Source organism: Lactuca virosa, chromosome 2 (genome assembly GCF_052849685.1).
Source record: "Lactuca virosa cultivar CGN04683 chromosome 2, Lactuca_virosa_CGN04683_v6, whole genome shotgun sequence".
Taxonomy (NCBI): domain Eukaryota; kingdom Viridiplantae; phylum Streptophyta; class Magnoliopsida; order Asterales; family Asteraceae; genus Lactuca; species Lactuca virosa.
The window spans coordinates 252,154,899-252,172,428 of NC_136427.1; the positions used below are offsets into that span (position 1 = coordinate 252,154,899).

At 34.9% G+C, this 17,530-nt stretch overlaps 1 pseudogene; it reads left to right on the forward strand.

Annotated features, from left to right (window-relative positions):
* Positions 1–3,803: 3,803 nt before the first annotated feature.
* Positions 3,804–3,922, forward strand: LOC145161881 (U4 spliceosomal RNA; annotated as a pseudogene).
* Positions 3,923–17,530: the final 13,608 nt, after the last annotated feature.

Genomic DNA, 17,530 nt, shown 5'->3' on the forward strand with positions numbered 1-17,530 from the left:
GATAGATCATTACCACCTATAGGTTGCGAGCTTCCCAGCATTTCCACTTGACTGTCTGGACTAGTCTATGGTCGTCATGTATACTCTACTAGACGACAGGTTCATCCATAGTCACATCATCTCATCATCATCTCATATTTTCATCACCCATCACTACCCAATATATATATATATATATATATATATATATATATATATATATATATATATATATAATTAAATCAAGTAGAAATCATATTATTTAATCTAACACAGATATCAAGAACACAGATAATAGGCACACATAACATTTAATCATCTAGGTACTTTATATCTATATGTAATCTGAAAATAACTATGCACTCACTTGTTAAAGTGGATAACTGGAAATTTAGGCAGCGTTTCGCTTCAGCACTTAGCTATTCCTTTGATGTGACCTACGTTTAATTATCACTAAGTTGTAGTCTAAAATTTCTCATGACTAATAATAGTCTAGATTCCTCAATAATCCCAATGTCTACATCAAGATGTATCGAGTATGGAGCAATCATGTAAGATCATAATGGAGGTAGGGTCTGTTTGGTATACAAAGTATACTGTTTGGAATCTCACTTTAAACGACTCACTAAATCTAGCCTAGACATCACCCCCTAAGTAGATCAATCAGTATAATAACTTGGAATCACTGATAAATCTTATTTATAAATTCATAACAAAGATTATAAATATAAATATAAGTTACACTCAAAGCAATATAAATGTAGCTTAACTTACAGATATTTTCCTGACCAAAGTCGGAAATTGCACTGGCAGAACTATTTGATTAGGTGTCTAAGCCCATAACTATAATTGGTATGTACTTGATTTGGTAGTAGCATGGTCCTTTTAGGTTGCCTTCACCATAGCAACTTGATAGGATGACTTTTGGAGAAAAAGGTTAATTAATGATTTATTAGTATATTATAAGAATAATATATTAATTGCAAATCACATTATTTAATTAGTATTTAATCAGAAAGTAATTTGATATTAATTTTAGGATTAAAGGAACTGATTAAAAGAACGGGGACTGGTATTGCAAATCATTGATAGTTGTAATGTTGGGCTGATGGACTCCTTTAGAATGGAGTGGACGAAATCTATAGGAGGCCCTATAGAATTTGTCCAATGCCTTCTAGAATGAATGTCCATGGATTGCTTAGGGCCTAAGGAGGAAATTAGGGTTTCCACCTGAAAATTCCTAGCAGCCACAGCTATTTAAGGACCCCCAAGCTTATGATTTCGGCACCCCATGCTTTCAAGGAGAAACCCTTGCCGATTTTCATAGTGCTTCCTCACCTCTCTCCTTCATCCTTTGCTATTGGTGTTTGTGACTCCATTAGAGGTGCAACACTTGAGGCACTAGGCTTTCAGAAGTCAATATCAACTAAGGAATACTTGTTATTACTAGATAACAAGCACGGTAATCTTGTAACCCTATTTTCATATAGATTTCGATTTTGTATGCTAGTATTAGGGTTCTTGCTTTGGAATTTCTATATGAATGTATAACTAGAGGAAAACTTAAATCCAAAGCAATTAGGGTTGCATGATCACATAGGAATGTTGTTATGCTCAAAAACCATCAAGAACTCCGTTTCGATAGCTTCTAATTATCAGGCTCTTTGGGACCTCTAAGCTAACCAAAATTCTAAATATTAACGTCTTGTTCCCGAGTTCTACCTAAAGAGGGATATGGATGGAAATTGAGAGAAAGTGAGGGATGTCGAAGGAAAATTATGTTCCCGAGTTTCATTAATGGAAGGAAAGTGAGGGGAAGGAAAAGATTTTGAAGCCATATTTTCCTTCCAAATTGGGCGGATTTGGGAAGAAAGTGAGGGAAAGGAAAATCTTTAAGTGTATTTTTTTCCCTCTTAACTCGGGAACACAAAAACTTCAAATTTTCTCTCATTTCGTTTCATTTCTTCTGAACTCGGGAACACGGAATAAATAAAATTTTATTTCCCCTCCCTTTCTTTCTGTCAATATTTTCCTTCCATTTCCTTTATTGAATTTACAAAAAAAAAAAAAAAAAAAAAAAAAACTCGGGAACAAGGCATAAGGGATTTCCAGGTTTGAAAGAATATATTTTCCAAAAAAATGATCTTGGAATGTGTGGGGAGAGAATGGAGCATTGTAAGCTATTAATAGCCAATTTCCGGGGAAGGCGTGTCGCGCCTAGACCAGAGGCGCGGCACGCCGTGGATCTGGTCGGCCGCTCTCCTCGTGACATGTGGCGTTCAACTAGAGGAGCGGCGTGGAGGATTCTAGAAGCGCACGTCGCGCCTCTTACGCGTGGCGTCGTCGGGGAATTTTCAAATATTCATATCTTCTTCATACGAACTTGTTTTAATGTTCTTTATATTCATGCATAGCTATCGATGAGATCTACAACTTTCATTTACTCTCTGTCGCATAATTCTCAATTTATTTTTAATGTTATATTTTTAACAGGCTTAGACTGTTAATGTTCGTGCAAAAATCATAACTCTTTCATACGACATCCGTTCTCGACTGTCATTAAATCGACAGACTCCTATTCATGAGATCTTCAACTCTCGTTTAGATTGTTTCGGCTAAAAATGAACCGATCTAAATTTTTTATTTCTGTGCTAACATAGTTGCGTTGAAACTTCAAAAAATTATAAATTCCTCATGTGAAGTCAGATTTAGCCGTGCTCTATATGTACGTTCTCGGTTTTATGCTTACTACGAATTTTGTTTGGATTCTTAGGCTAGTAAGCAACCTATCTAAAATTTACTTTTTACGACGCACTCTGTCGTATCGGGTTGAACGCGAAACTTCAAAGGATCATAACTTCACCATATGAAGTTAGATTTAGGAGGAATCACCATCAAGACTACTATAATATTTGTTTAGATTATTTGTAAGTGAAAATATATTGCTTTTAATCTAAAATGATTAACATTAAAGTTGTAGTAGTCGTCAAGACGAACATGTGGATATAAACAACGTCGAAAACGAAGTTCATATGAAGAAGTTATGATTTTTATAAGTTTTGAAGAAATTAACAACAAATATAATTATGGTAATAAAACAACATGTGACCATTGTTTCTTGCTTATGTTTTTTTTTTTAATATTTTTCACATATAAAAACCTTTTTTCGAACAAATATGATTAAAAAAGGTTTTTATATAGAAAAAAAAAAGTTTTTTTATGTGAAAATATGTTTTTTTAATAAATATGATTTTATAAAGCCAAAAGAAAACATATTCGAAACTAAATTTTGAAAAAAAAATATGTAAAAATACAAAATTTAGGATGAATTTGTAACAAAATTTTGAAATTTAGGTCAAAAGCTTTAATTTTGGATCAAATTTGTAATAAAATTTAAAATCTGAACCAAAAGTGTAAATTTTAGAAATGGATGATATATTGACGGGGTAATAATTTTTAAAATGAATAAAATTACCGATATTGAAGACTTGATCAGAATATATATATATATATATATATATATATATTTGAATATGAAATCAAAATATATAAACTGTATAGTAGATTTCCCTTTATAATCTATATAAAATATTGATAATATGGATTTCGTTATATAATGTTTTATATTTGACGTTACATCATAAGCTACACAATCTCAACAAACTATGCATTAGATTGTATCGAGATGAGCTAATGTCATAAAAAACCTCAAGTTTTCAGGGATTTGTCGGTTTTGCCTAAAGTTGAATTTTATGTCCGTTTTTCCCTAACATTTTCCAAAAAATGTTCGGTTTTACCCTTTTACCGGTGATAACAGTTTACCAGACGCAGCTAATGAGGTAATAACCGAGGCGCGTCAATTACTGGTTGAAAACTATTTCCAAACTTCGCAAAAAACCTTTAAGTTTACAGTTTTTTTACGTTTTTACCCTTAAGTTTATAATTTTTTTCACTTTTACACTATGTATTTTTTTTTCATATTATACGTATTCATGCAGAAAAATCATATTTATATACGAAAAAAAATTTAATTAAATATTGCATTTACATTTTTTAATGTTATTTCTTTATATATATATATATATATATATATATATATATATATATATATATATATATATATATATATATATATATGTGTGTGTGTGTGTGTGTGTGTGTATAAGTTTTTTTCTTGGATAAACCATTTAAGATGTAAAAAAACAAATTAATATGTTTTTAGAACTACAAATACGTATTTTTATGTATTTAAAAATATACATATCAATAAAAAAAACTTGTTCAATCATAAACATGTTTATATAAGTATATACATATATTTTTAGAAGTGTAAATATGTATTTTGATATATGTTTTTTTAAAGTATAAATATATTTTTAGAAGTATAGATACATATTAATATATAAAAATGTAAAAATATGTATTTATACTACTAAAAACTATATCTATAAAACACGTATTTATAATTCTAAAAATATTATTTATCTTTTTAAATGATATAACCTTGCAAAAACACACACAGACACAAACAAATATATATATATATATATATATATATATATATATATATATATATATATATATATATATATAACATTAAAAAAAATACAATATTTAATTAAACATTTTTTCGTATATAAATACGATTTTTCTGCATGAATACGTATATTATGAAAAAAAATGTTTAGGGTAAAAGTGTAAAAAAAAAATTATAAACTTAAGGGTAAAAACGCAAAAAAATGGTAAACTTAAGGGGTTTTTTGCGAATTTAATATAATGGTAACCTGGAAAACCTGTTATCACCGGTAAAAGAGTAAAACCGAACATTTTTTCGGAAATGTTAGGGTAAAAGCGGACATAAAATTCAACTTTGGGCAAAACCGATAAAACCTTAAAAAGTTGAGGGTTTTTATGACATTAACCCCATCCAGATTGAAACATGATTTAATTGTTAGTCTTTTCAGGCTAGAAATAAACTTAATAATTTTTTTTATAGTGTTCTATTCTTTGATAAAAATTTAAGGCTCACTTTATATATTAGTTCGTAGGGCCTGCTGGGAGGAGGTGTTGGATGTACAACTGTTCATGGCTCGTGTTATAAAATTTAATCTCTTGTTAATATGTTGTTAGTTATTGCTAATCTAAATTTTAAATGCTTATTTTTATTTTTTTCACATGTTTCTTAAAATCAACAAACCGACCTGTTGGTTCATTTGATAATATTTTATTCTTTGATAAAATTTCAGCTAACTTTAGTTTGTTACATAATCGTAAAGAATGGATGATACAGAGTCTATGGATCAATGTAATTAAAATTTCAGCTAACTTTATATATTAGGTTCGTTACATAATTGTAAATAATGAATGATACAAAGTCTTCGATAATGCTAGGACTTCTTCGTTAAATTTGACGGATAGCATAATCATCTTTGTGTTCAATTGGGTAAAATATATGAGCAAATTTGGTGATTGTAATTGGTGTGTGTGGAGTTGTAATCCTTTTGACATTTTGTAATTTGTTTTTCTTCCCGGCCTTGTTTCTTTAAAGGTGGTGCTAATATATTTCCGCCATTTAAAAAAAATGTAATTAAAACAAAAAATCTTTAATATTTTTTAATCGTCACTATGTTTCACATACGTCATATTTTCTTATATGATGTCTACTTTGCAAAAATGATATGTTGAAGTATTTTATTTGTAGACATCTGAATTGTATGTAATTAAATAATTTAATATAACATAATAAAGTTTTAAAGATTTTTATTATTAGTTATTACTGTTGTTGCAAATGATCTGATCAATATGATCAGGCCAAGTCAAAAAGGTTTGCAATCGATGGTCCTACATTTGACCCCATTTGGTCAAGATCGGTGTAGTTGAATGTGAGATGTGCCTATTTGCCTTCCAAAATTCTGATTGCTCGTTATTTTTTATTTTTTATTTTTAATTTAAGAAATTGATTCATTAACATACTAGTGGTAGAATGGATAAATTAATTTCTTAAATACAAAATCACATTTCATATAAAAACATGAAACTATTGTTTTTCAATTGTAAATCAATGTTCTTTTATTAATACTCATTTTATAGATTAGGCCGAAGGGAATGAATTCGGCATAGGCTTGTAGTGAGTGACCTGCAGGGCAAACACCTGCAAACACTGGGCCGTGAACTCAGCATGCCGATCACGGAACCCAAACTCGGCAACGACATTTCGATGAGGGAGAAGCTTCCAATTTTCAAAAATTCAAAAAATATACTCGGTTTTTTTTTTCAAAAATATATTCGTTTTTTCATAAAAAAATTCAAAATTTTAAACTTTTTCAACCATTATAAATACCAACAACTATCTAATTCTTTAACATACAACCTCCTTCATTTTTTTCACTCCAATACTCTTCTTATTTTGTGAAAAATGGTTTTTTCTAATTCACCATCCAATCTGAAAACACAAAGAAGAAACAAGAAAAAAAAACCCAAAGTACAACTACTTCAAACCATTCATCACATATCTTCTTCCAAAATCAAATGGATCGTCCTATTTATTCACCTACTCATCTTTACTATCCCGGTGACAGTATATACTACACTCCATATCATATTCATTCTCAAACCCAACCCCAATTCTAATCTCAATCCCAACCCCAATTTCAATCTCATTCACAATCCCAATTTGAAAATGATTTCAACCCACTTGAGAACATTCCAGAAATCTAATTCTGATTCCAATCCTAAACCCAATCCCAACCCCAATTCCAATCTAAACCCCAAAGCTTACCCAAAACGGATTCTCTGCCCGAAGATGTCCAACCTCAACCGGACCCTAAGAAAAAGGGAAAGGCACATTCTAAGATTGGACACTAGAGGAAAAGAAAGCATTAACATGTGCATGAGTTGATGTTTCGGAAGACCCAATAGTCGGAAACAACCAAGATGCACCAATTTTTTACCTGAAATTTACAAGGCGTTTTCTATAAGAAATGAAGCATGGGGACTACTGGAAAAAAAAAGATCAAATTTACTCAAAGTGGAGGAATACCAACAAAGTTGTCATAGAGTTTAACTCCATATTTGTTAGTGTGAAGCGTGAGTGGCAAAGTGGTGCGAACGATGAAACAATATTGCAGATGTAACAACCCATAGTTTTCATAAAATATTTAACATTCAAATTCTATAAAATATCAGAATATTTACATTATCCCAAACACCATAGTTTCCAAAAACCTTTAAAAGTATTTCCAAAGAACATTAGCGGGTGTTACCAATTTATATCCTAACCACAATTAGAGCAACAAAGATAAAACATAAACAAAAGCCTGGTCCAATGTCCTTGATGCATCCAAGCTCTCTCTCTCTCTCTCTCTATGGCTTGCTACATGAACCTATAAACACATGAAAACAATATCTATTAGACAACAAGTTTGGTGAGTTATAATTTAGCATAACATACATAAATCATTCATTAGTTCACATATCTTGCTAGTCACGTAAGTGACCATGCATCTTTACTTTTACCGGTAGACAATTAACCGGTCACCATCAACTCTAAAGAGTCCATGCAAAACTCTAAACATTCTTTTGTTTTTTCTAGGGATCCTCCATTCTTACTCAATACAAACATATGCATATAACATCATAAAAGCATAACAATCACATAACACATTAGTCGTACATATCATAATCTAACAATGATGTAATCTACATTTACATACTTATCTCCACATGCTTTAACATCAATCTATTTCACAATATCATACTCTAAAGGATAGTATAAATCACCTCTTGTAGCAGAATATCAACCTACTTTCAACTTCTCAAAAGCTTCTCTTGTCGGACTCTAAATTCTTATTTGCCACCACCTATGTCATTCACACACATTAAGCCTTTTACATAAGTCTTAAACCGTTAAGACCTTAATATAAATTGTAGCCAAAATTCATATTTTGGTTAAAACTCCAACTTGACAATCCTTTGTCCAAATACTTGCTAACTAATCCAATCAAGCTTTTATACACCTAATCTAACAAGATCATATCACATAAACACCACTTCATCATTTTCCATTTCTAGGGTTTCAAACCCTAATGATCAAAATATGGATTTAACCATAGAACTTCCATAAAAATCATACATAATTCATAAAGCTTATAAACACATGATTAGCCATTAATAACAAACATTCTTGGAACAATATTTCATAATTAGCTCAAATCACCAAAACACCATTAAAGCCCTAAAAATCTTGAAAATGGAGAAGATGGTTACCTTAGGAGCTTTTAGTGCTCAAACCTCGCCATAATCACCCTAGATCTCCTTAAGAGCTTCCTTCAATCTTCAAATCATCGGTTCTTTGATCTAGATGGTTTGGGTGTGCGTTTGATAGAAAATGAGCCCAAATCGATCATTTAATCTGCTTGAAACCACACTGCGGCCTTACTTCACTTTGTCGTGGTGCGGTTAATGATCCCACGGTCGGCCCTTCTTCGCGTCATGGTGTCTTTTTCTCCATAACAACCTACAATCTCCACCACGCCACAATATCCATATACCATGTCGCAGTGCAAAGTACGTTGCCTACGACTTACGACGGAAAATCCCCCAAATCACCGTCACAACTACCACATCGCGACAAGCCTCTCATCGCATCGTGGTGGAGCTGTAATCAACAATTCCATTCCTTTTTCAATACACTTCATAACCAAACTTATATCTACCAATTCCAATCCATTCTCTAACATAATACCATATTCCCATTTCTTCAAAACATCAAATAAATACATAAAATGTATCATTTAACATTCTACAAATCTAATATTACCAAAAGGACCAAAATACCCTTTATCACAAAATAACATTCTACATTACTAATACAAAAATTTGGGTTCTTATAGTAGAAAGTTGTAGCACTTATCGGAATGATAAGGAGCGCTTTCGAATACGAGACCTCATGCTACAATGTAACAACCAATTTCGGGATGTTTCTTACTTCAGGATAATGGACCGTAATTTGATCAAGTAAAGGTCTTAGGCTTTAAGGGATAAATTATGGACCTTATTAGACGTTGACAATGTTATTTAAGTGATTTAAGCCCTTGAATTGTGTATTGGAGCCAAAGGGCTAAAATGAGTAAAACTAATATTGTGGAGATTTTGTATGTATTAATGAATTAATTGTTGTATGATTCGAGTCAATGTAATTAGATACGATTGTGGTTATTTGTAATACCTTCGTGTGCATATAAAGATCAGTAAAAACAGGTTTAGAATGAAAAAGTTATGATTGTTTAAAGCTGGAACGGAATCTGTGAAATGCGTCATCACGGTGCAGTCAAAAGGTCACTACGGCAAGGTGAGCTGTGCAGCCCAAGCCCATAAAGTTAGGTTTTCCCCCATATTTAAAGGGTCTAACTTCGTGTTTTAGGTCATTTTTCAGCCTCCATCTGTGACATCCCCAAATTCACGGCCAGAAAAGACCGGTTTAATTTATGCTTTTGAAATAATTTCAGAGTAATCATTTGATTAAAGGTGTTGCGGAATTTGTTCCCAGAAAAACATAATAAATATGTTATCAAATCCTTTCCAAAGAAATGTATTTTATTCACTTAAACCATTGGGATGTCATTGTCAATACAAAAACATAAGCATAAACAAAACTTACATTCATTTACACTAGTGATCTACTTCTCTTTTAATCTCTCAGTGTAAAGCAACTTCGTATCGATACGTGTGATATAAATAAGCTGAGTGAGTCAGGCTTGGGAGCCTGGTGAGCATATAGGGTTTTCAACCCACAATAAATAATAAACTTATTAAGTTCCCAGTCAATAATAAATTTATTAATTTCATCAACCAAAAATAACCCTAATAATTACCCATTCTCATTATCCTCACTTTACGTCCCTAAAACAACTATCACAAGGGACCTAGCCTAAGGATTTTCACAAGGGGTGACACCATTGCTTTGGGGGTTCCTCAGCAAGTTATGTCAAATAAAACAAACATCGGGGTGACAACATTGCTTTCCCTCAACAAGTTATGTCAAACAATACATCCTAACATAAAACAACCAACAAGGTGACAACATTGCTTTCCTTCAGCAATTTATGTCAAATAGGCACGAAGTCACATCGTCACCATGTGCTAGTCCATAGCTCTTATTCATCGACGGTATTTCCCACGGGAGTTTCCCCCCCGCAATACATGTCAATGGGTTTTCCATATGCTAAGTCCATAGCTCTTATTCATCGACGGTATTTCCCACGGGTTCCCCCCCCCCCCCCCCGCAATACATGTCAATGGGTTTTCCATACAGCAGATGAACATACTAAGGGGTTTCCCCAGCCATACATGCACTAAAGGCAATCATGAGGGGAATAGAGTACAGCGAATGAACACTTAAGTCCATTAACACCTACAGGTTACGAGCCTGCTAGTGTTCCACAGACCATCAAAACAGTCCATGGCTGTCATCCATACTCTGCTGAATGACGGGGGTCTTAGAGTACAGCGAATGAACACTCAAGTCCATTAACACCTACAGGTTGCGAGCCTGCTAGTGTTCCGCAGACCGTCTAGAACAGTCCATGGTTGTCATCCCTACTCTGCTGAATGACGGGGGTCAACGTTGGGTAAGGGCTTTTCTCATATTGCACCACTCACGCCAACATCTGGGTAAAAGCTTTTCCTATATTTCACCACTCACTCTCAACTTATGATCTATATCACTGATCATCTCATCTATCCAACTCACCTTTCATCACACACCCACTATTTAACTCATGATCTATATCACTAACTCATGAAGCTCGTCCGATCACTTCATAAAAGAACAAAGACTCCAAAGCTCTTCCAAATAAAAGTATAGGGAAAATACTGATAAAGTACTCCCGTACGCTCCCGTACCCCGACACGTAATAGTGTCAAAAGGAAGAACTAATGGATGAACACATAGTTCAAAAATACCTAATGAACATATAGTTCAAACATACGTACCGATTACAAGTCTACTAACGTTCTACTGGGCTATCTAAAATAGTCTGTGGCCATTGTCTATACTCTGCTAGATGACTAGATCATCTTAAACATCGATACCTCTCATCACTTTTATTTCATCACACATCATCTAATTCATCTACCCATGTTTTACCCAACATATTTGTAGATAAAAATATATATACAGTTTAAAACTTGTATAAAACATCAATTCAACAGTCACCTCAAATAAACAATTAATATATTTACACATAGCACGTATTTTAAGGTAAATACTTCATATCTATGTGTAAGGTGAAAGTGACTATATACTCACTTGATTTAATGAAAATCGGGCAGCAATTCGTTTCCTAAAACGATCGTTTCTAATAAAACCGGGAGTTTTATTGAGAAACCGGGCTCTGCGAAAGGTCGGGCTTCAAAACCAAAAAAAATAAATTTCCCGGGCTTCTCGGGCACTCCGGGACGTGTTCCGGGCATTGGAATTGATCTCGGGGCATCGGGGGTGGTCAAAATAACCAAAATATTGAAAAAGGGGCCAAAATTGCCAATTTTCCAACTTTAGCCGGGAGGGTTCACACCCTCCTATTTATAGTGTCCGAAGCTGCTGATCCAAGGGCTGAGAAGCCTCCACGCGTCAGCGGATCCAAAGAGGGCAGATGGCTTCGCACGTGGCCTGCGCATGCGAGGGCCTCGCTGGCGTCTTCTTAGTGGACCGAAGCCTGGGTCCGAAGCAGGAGGAAAGGGTGACAGCTGGTGCGAAGATCGGACACGCGGCAGGCTTTGCGAGGTTCGGACTAGGCTGCACATGTGTCGCTCCTCGGATGCGCCACAGCTTCGGATGACTCAGCAATTCTCGGACACGTGGCATGCTCTAAGCGAAGGTGACGTGGCAAAAACGTGACTATGCGAATTTTCTCGATTTTTGTGCAAAAACTTTTAAAATCCATAACTTTCGCATACGAGCTCCGTTTTTGACGTTCTTTATATGCACGCGTAGGTAAAATTACGCTCTACAACTTTCGTTTAGACTCCGTCGGCTAATTTTGACTTTAATTTTTATATTATTATTTTTAACAGACCGGGACAGGAAATCCGTTAAAAATTCATAACTTCTTCATCCGACGTCCGTTTTCGTCAGACTTTTTACCGTTGAGCTACTAATGACGAGACCTTCGATTCTCGTTTAGGTCGTGTCGGCTAAAAATCACTTGATCTAAAATTCGAGTTTTTAGTTGTCTACTGCTATGCTGAAACTTCGAAAAATCATAACTTCCTCATACGAAGTCAGATTTTGGCGTTCTTTTTATCGAACTTCTCGGTTTAACGAACACTATGAGTTTCATTTAGATCACTAAGGCTAAAAAATAGTTTATCAAAAACTCACTTTTTACGACATTCAGCCCCGTGCCGGTTTTGTCGCGAAACTTCGGCAGGTCATAACTTCTTCGTTATAACTCGGATTTCGGCATTCTTTATATATCTGTAATCCTTGTCACGCCCACTACAAGTTTCTTAATAGATATCGGCTTTATCTAATATTTAATTTTGACGCTCATTTTTATTATTAATTAATTAAACCCTAATAATTAAGCATAAAACACATAATTCACATAAAATTCACATAATTCCTTTTCATTTCTTCTAAATGAGTTACAAAGGTTAACCTAGACCATTATGTCAATATTAATGCCTAGCCTAGAAACACGGGCGTTACCCCATCACATCAAGAGCTCCTTGGGAACCCTAGTCTCCATTTTACAACTTTGAGCCTCTCCTCTCTCCTCTCGTCCATTATTGGTGCTTTTTGGGTTATTTTGGTGTCAAAAAGTTCCATGATTTACTAAGTTTTACCTTTGGATCTCTCAGTATCTTGTGTTTTGGTCCATTTTATAATGTTTTGGTCCCAAAACCTTTGTGTTCTTGCAGTTTGATGAACTCTAAAACTTCTAAGTGATATATTTAACTTCTGGACCTTTGTTAATGAAGAAATGGGGTTTGCTTTGAGTCCATGCACAAGTCATGAAATTTTTGTGATGTTTTATGAACTTAAGGTTTTAGATATAGCTTGATGGATTCATTTCAATTAACTTATCATTGTGTTCTCCTTTTGCATGTTTAGAACCCACTTCCTGAGAATTAATTTACTCAAACGTCCACAGTCGGTCATACTTTTGGAAGTAAGTAGTGATTCAAGACTGTCATGCGTATTAGTGGGATGTCCATAATAATTAGGACATAGCATAGAGATTGCGCTAACACTCATGAGTACTTAATATAGATTTAAGTATTGGACCAACCCGCGCTTAGAGATTAGTTCAAGGATTCAGTCACGAGTAATTCTAAGACGATAATATCTTCTATTCTTCAAACCTAGATACATGTGGAATTTTGCTCTATGATTCAGTTATGGATGGGTCTACTCCACCGTTATCCGTAATTGGTAGTTATAAGGGGTATGTGCTTGTGTGGAATGATGAAGTAGAAAAAAAACTATGTAGTCGAAGTTTATTTGTTCCTTCTGCCTTAACATGAAAAGCGATATCTATGGTCCCTTCGAGGATTTGGTGTTGACATCTAAAGTGTTTGGTCGAGCCCTGACTGGAATTGATGTGTTCAATTTAGTAGTCAGATGCAGTCGTCAAAAATCTATATCGGGAAACATAATCTTGAATTCTGAGATTGACAATTATCCATGTCTCAATTTCATACATATATCATAGAACGAAGGAATAGTTGATCACTTGTGTAAGGGTTGAATCTTGATTAGATCAAGAGTTTGGTAGTTGCATTGGATGGCTAACTCCCTGTTGATTATTGGAGAAATATTGGACCTCGTATAGTTGATGAATTGTCCAAGAGGGAGACTGTTGGAAAGAGTGTTCAAGCTCATTAACTATTGGTAATATTTCTAATAATAACAGGGTCCTTTTGGGTTGCCATCAAGATCCAAATTGAGTAGAATAAATAAAGAAGAAATTGGTTTATTAGTTATTATGGTTAATTAATTGGAAATATATTTTGGGAATTAATTAACAGTTTAATTAATCAAAGGGTTGAATATTCAATTAATCAATAGTTGGTTGATCAGGAATATTCTAGAACCCTTATGGAATTAGGGTTGGATGAAAATCACCCCATCCTACATGGAAAAGGGAGTGAAATTCGTTCTAGGTATTCCATCCCACATGGGAAGGAGTACAAAACCTAGGAAGGGATCCAAGGCTATAAATAGGGCTTTAGGGATTTCATTCTTCCTTGCACCTTGGCTTGAAGTTTCGCCAACTCTTCTTCCTTCCACTTTTTGGGACGATTTCTAACCCTCTTTGGGTTTGTGAAATTGACCCTTCTCTTAGTTATTTTTATTCCACTCTTTGGTGTTATTGGGTGTGATACCATTAGAGGGATTCTGGTTTGGGTCCTCTCATCCAAGAGACTTTGTGGAGGATGAGATCTCAAGCATGGATATCAAGGGCTACATAAGAGGTATGTTTTTGTTCTTTGTATTTTTGTTTTCTAGGGTAGATGTGATTAGCATGAAACCATAGATCCATAGGTTGCAAGTACACTTAGGTATATCGTAGTTTCGCTTTTTACGCTACCTAGTTTAGAGTGTATTTGATGCATAGAAAACCTAACAGGGGGGACGGGGCGGGGGTAATAAGGGGGATTCTGGGGCGTGGCGGGGGTAGGAAGACTGGACATTTTGGGGACGGGGGCGGGGACGGGGAATGGGGAAATTTCGGGGGCGGCGGCCGGGGGTTGCACACCTCGTCCTGTTTGCACCTGTTGACACCCCTAGTACGTGTTGCTTGTATGTTTATGTGCTTCGTTCGGTTGAAATAAACATGTTGAGTTGAAACATACCCATTTGGTTGATATAGATATGTTGAGTTGAAACGTACCCGTTCGGTTGACATAGACCTATTGGGTTGAAACATACCCGTTCGGTTGAAATAGACATGTTGGGTTGAAACATACTCGTTCGATTGAAATTGACTTTTTGGGTTGAAACATACACATTTAGTTGAAATAGACCTGTTGCGTTATATGATTCATTGATTAATCCAATCTAATGGTCAAAACTAGTTTTGTAACGATCCGACTCTCAGATATAAACTTTCAGTCTTATATTTCCAATTTTTAAAGTCGACGCGACGAGTTGGATGCCTTGACTCGTCGAGTAGGCACAGTTCTGGTCGCGGATTTTAAGTGGCCAACTCGGCGAGTCAGAGGACATACTCGACGAGTTGGAGCTGGAAGAAGAAACCCTAATTTCTTGGGTTTTGCACCCTATTTAAAGGGTCATTAACCCCCCTTAGTGGCCGTGGTTCGAGAGTTTGAGTTTATCGCTTCGATTCGTCAGTTGAGAGGTGAGTTATCCTTGATGGGTTTTGAGCATTCTAACACTTCCTAAGTGTACATGCAACCCTAATAACCTTGAATCTATGTTTTCTCTATATACATGCAAATTTCTTTTTCAAGGTTATTTCCTAACTAGCATGGCATGGGGATTACATAAAACATAAAAACTAGTAGAAATACATACCTTGTTGTTGCTTGGATTCCTTCAAGACTTTGTGAGCCTAGCACCCCAAATGTTGTGCCTCAAATGCTTCACACAACACCACAAGACTTGGAATAACTTGAGAGAATACTTCTAGCACTCAAAATCGGTTATGCCCTCTCTAGTAATACTAAGTCACGATTTTGCTAGCCATAGGGTTCCTTTTATAGTGTTGTCACAATTAGGGTTTACACATGAATGCCCTTAATTGTCATGACTCTTGATTTCTCATGACCCATGGGTTTGTAACTCCCATAGACTATCCATGGAGCTCCATGTGGTTATAACCAAACCCATAAACCATGGATCATTAATCCACCATAAAAGAATTGATGATTGTCATAATCAACCCTATATATTTTATTAGTCTCACTTTGATCACTAGATTAATACTAGATTAATACTTGATCAATACTAATTAAATAATACTATTATTAATATATTAGAACTTATAATATATTAATAATCATAAGTGCCTTATTCTCTCATTTAGTCTATCCAAGTATTGCAATGCCATGCAACCCAAATGGACCATGCCGGGTCGGGTCAAGTACATACCAAATAAAGTTATGGACTTAGACACTATATCCAACAGTCTCCCACTTGGATAAGTCTAATAACTATATTTGCAAATATGACTTCAAAATCCGACTAGCAATCGTAGCTCTTTCAAAGTCTCTCGGAACTGAGATGATGATGATACGCCATTTAAGATAAGTGATCATATATGATGGGTTTATGCCATAAGAACATCCTATGTGCTCATACAAACCCTAATGCTTGGATCTAGGTTTCTCTATTGTACATGCAATTCATCCAAGACTTTAAACCCTAGATCTAGCATGTGATAATCAATATTAACATATGAATTAGGGTTTAGATCATACCTTAATTGTTATGTAGCAATAACAATCTCAAATCCTCCTTGTAATGACTTTAGAAAGCTTAGAGTCACAAATGTCACTCCTCTAATGGTTCACAAACACCAAGAGCAAGAGGATGAAGAAGAGAAGAGAAGGAGGCTACCAAAAACGTGTGGAAACCCTAATCAACAACTTCACCACGTTTTTGAGCCATAAGGGTCCTTTAAATAGAGAGGCTATTAGGGTTATCAAACAAGGAAACCCTAATTTGGATGCTTAAGCCCTAAGCAACCCATGGACTCCTTCCTTAAAGGCCTAGGACGATTTCTAATGGGTTTCCCCATAGAATTCGTCCACCCCTTTAATATGTAGTCCATTAGCTCAATATTCAACTATCATACAATTGACAGTTCTAGTCCCTTAAGTTTAATTAATCTCTTTTAGCCACAAAACTAATTACCAATTAATTATTGACTAATATTAATTAAACAATATGATTTCTCCTTTAATATATTATTCTCATAATATATTAATAAATCATATTTAATCCTTTCTCTCCATAATTCATCCTATCAAGTTGCTTTGGTGAAGGCAACCCAAAAGGACCATGCACCATCGGGTCAAGTACATACCAAAAGAGTTATGGACTTAGACACTAATCCAACAGTCTCCCACTTGGATAAGTCTAATAACTATTCTGCGTATGACTTCAGATCCTGATCTGCAATCGTAGCTTTCCAAAGCCGCTGTCAACTCTGATGTTATCAGATACGCGTGTCCTTTAGATAAGGGATCATATATTCCTCCATTCTAGATATCGTATAGACTGAGACATGGATTTAAATCATTCTCTCTGTCTATGTGTTGTTTCCCGATTTCCGATTTATGACGACTGACAACAGACTACAATTGAACACATCAAATTAGTCCCGGCTTGGCCAAGCGCTTAGGTTTCATCACTAAATCATCGAGGGGCCCATAGATATCACTTTTATCCTACTTTGGGTAAAAGGAACGGATACACTTCGACTCAATGCTCGCTTGCACTCACTCACCGAATCACACACAACAATATGTTTTATGACACCAAGTTACTGGTGCGTTTACATATTATCAATGTGTAACCGAC